Source organism: Meles meles, chromosome 16 (genome assembly GCF_922984935.1).
Source record: "Meles meles chromosome 16, mMelMel3.1 paternal haplotype, whole genome shotgun sequence".
Taxonomy (NCBI): domain Eukaryota; kingdom Metazoa; phylum Chordata; class Mammalia; order Carnivora; family Mustelidae; genus Meles; species Meles meles.
The window spans coordinates 62,043,078-62,046,371 of NC_060081.1; the positions used below are offsets into that span (position 1 = coordinate 62,043,078).

Sequence of the window (3,294 nt, forward strand, 5' to 3'; positions counted from 1 at the left end):
ATAGGAAAATGGTATATAGAGGCCACAATCTGGATAGTAAATATCTCGATGTGCCTGTTGCCACTGGGATGTCACTGCCTTCTGAGACGTCAGAATGGGGAAATACACATGGATGGAGGAATACATTCATACATGCATCCATTTATTTCTGTTTATCCTTCCATAAATATATTAAAAGCCTTGGGTTCATCCTTATATTTCGAATTCCGATCCAACACCACACAGGGTTCATTCTAGCTCTTTCCTTTTTCTGACAGTGAGAAACCTGTCTCTCATTATCCACAAAGTATCTACTTCTTTGTTCAATACCAGTAAACATATATTTTCTAAATAGAGTATCCAGCCAAAATACTGTTCTCCAAAGTTACTTAAGTTAGTTCTTTTACTCCCCATAGGGTTCAATGGGATTATCTTACTCTCTTGTAACCCAGATTGGTTTGTTGTTCTTTGTATGCCATTTTGGGTTTCTCCCACATATCCTGGTTCGTTTGGGTTATTTATTTGTTTATTGGGCATATGAGACATTACTGTGGCTCTCTTAGTCAGGGCTATACCAAAGGGTGTACCCACTAGGACTTGGTATTGTCAGTATTTTTAATTTTGATCATCCTAACAGGTGTGTAATGGTATGTCATTGTGGCTTTAACTTGCATTTTCCTAACACCTATTAACATCTTCTCATGTGCTTATCTTCCATCTTTGCATCTTATCTGGTGAAATGTGTGTTCAATTCTTTTACATATTTTCTAATTTGATTGTTATATTAATGTTGAGTCCAGTGAGTTCTTTCTACATTCTAGATACAAGTCTTTTGCGGGCTATGTGATTTGTCCTATTTTCTCCCAGATTGCGGCTTCTCTCTTCACTTTCTTAATAGGGTCTTTCACACATCAAATGTTTTTACTTTTGATGAAGTCCCACTTATCAATTATTTTTCTTTATGGATTGTGCTTTGGTCTAATGTCGAAGATCTCGAGTTCACCAAACCCCAAGTCATGAAGATTTTCTCCTGTATTTTCTTCTAAAGGTTTTATAGTTTGGATTTTATGCTTAGATTTATGATTCATTTCGAGTTAATTTTTGCACACAATATGCAGTTTAAGTCAGGTTCATTATTTTTGCCTTTCTAAGTCCAACCATGACAACACTTTTGTTGAAAGGACTATCCTTTCTCCATGGAGCTGCTTTTGCTCCTTTGTCAAGAATCTGTTGATCAGGTGGGGCTGGAGGTGCACATGGCATTGGTAAAGTAAGCATGTCTTTTCGAGGAAAAGGTCGGGGGGCTTTAATCGAGGTGACGGCTTCAATCGCCACGGCAGCAACAACCATTTCCTAGGCGGAGGCGGGAATTTCAGAGGCGGGGGTGAAGATCCAGGAGGATTTGGACGAGGAGGTGGCCACGGAGGCTTTAACAAAGGCCAGGACCAAGGACCTCCGGAACATGCAGTTTTATGAGGAGAGCTCCTGCATCCCTGTGAAGATGACACAGTTTGTAAATGTACTACAGATGAAAATAAGCTGCCTTATTTCAATGCTCCAGTTTATTTAGAGAACAAAGAACAGATTGGTAAAGTGAATGCAGTATTTGGACAACTTAGAGATTTTTATTTTTCTGTTAAATTGTCAGAAAATATGAAGGCATCTTCCTTTAAAAAACTGCAGAAGTTTTATATAGACCCATATAAACTGCTACCACTGCAGAGGTTTTTAACCTCGACCTCCAGGTGAGAAGGGCCCTCCAAGAGGTGTTGGCAGGGGAGGTCGAGGGGGAGGAAGAGGCAGAGGGGGCAGAGGCGGTGGTTTCAGAGGTGGAAGAGGAGGAATGGCGGGGTGGTTTCAGAGGGAGAGGACATTAAGCATAACAGTCGACAGAGAAACTTTCTACATGAACTACTTCTATGGATCAGAAACTTGTTTCTTGAGCAAGTCTTGAAGAACTGGTCATTTTCTGACCGTGGAACTAAAATGTCAATGCCATGCAAAAATGAGTGCAACAGAATAGGTGATTTTGCTCTCAAAGGGTATGAACAGACGTTTTAATGTTTTGTACAATGCTTGGAACTCTGTGGGTGCTTAATAAATGGGCAGTTTCCATTTGAAGCATACTTGGAATTTTTAAAATAAAATGTTTTATTTCTTTAAGTTGTTAAAAAAAAAAGAATCTGTTGATCATCCTTATGTGGGTCTATTTTTGAACTCTGTTCCTTTCCCTTGATTTTTGTGTCTATCCCTACACAAACACCACTTTCTTGATTACTGTAGCTACATAACAACTAGTAAAATCAGGTCATCTGACTCCTCTAACTTCACTCTTCAAGTGTTTTTTAACTCTTCTGGTCCATTCACCTCAGCGTCCATTTTGGAATCAGCTGGTCTGCACCTACAAAATCTCCTACTGGAGATTTGATAGAAATTATGTTAAACCTATGAAAAAATCTGGGAAGAAATATCATTTTGGAAATGTTGAGTCATCCAATCCATGAGCACAGTCTGTCTCTCCATTTACTGAGGTCTTTGGCTTCATAACACTTCATAGTTTCCATCATATTGATTTTGTATGTTTTGTTAGATTTGTACCTAAATATTGCAAGTTTTAGAGCTATTATCAATGGTATTGTATTTCTGATTTCAGTTTCCGATTGTTGATTGGCAATACATAGAAGTATGATTGAAACAACTGATTTCTGGGGTGCCTGGGTGCCTCAGTCATTAAGCGTGTCTTCAACTCAGGTTATAATCCCAGTGTCCTGCGATCAAGCCCTGAATCAGGCTCTCTGCTACTCTGCGGGAAGCCAGCTTCTTCCTCTCCCACTCGCCCTGCTTGTGTTCCCTCTCACTGTGGCTCTCTCTGTCAAATAAATAAATAAAAATCTTAAAAAAAAAAAAAAGGACTGATTTCTGTGTGTCAACCTCCCACCATCTGGCAATTGGTTCTTATTCTTTAATTATATTACTGGATTCTACCTCTTAATCTTTCATAGAGATGTTCTGTTCAGTATTCCTCGATGAAATTAGTCTGTGAATTTCTTTTGGCTGCTTTGTCCTAGCTCAGGTTGCTAGAACAAAATACCATAACCTGGGTGGCTTATAGAACAGAAATTTATGTGTCACAGTTCTCGGTTTTAAATTTTGACCTGGAGGCTGAGAAGTCCCAAATCAAGGTGTTGACCAGTTCAGCTCCTAGTAAGGGTCCAAATCACAGCTTACAAGTGGCCATTATCTTGTCTCAATATGACTGAGAGAAAGAGACATCTCTCTTTATATAGGGGGCTACATCCTCAGAACCTCATCCAC

General features: G+C 39.3%; 1 pseudogene; it reads left to right on the plus strand.

The window, feature by feature from the left end:
- The first annotated feature begins 1,255 nt into the window (after window positions 1-1,255).
- On the plus strand, window positions 1,256-2,013 carry LOC123927215 (annotated as a pseudogene).
- The last annotated feature ends 1,281 nt before the right edge of the window (window positions 2,014-3,294 follow it).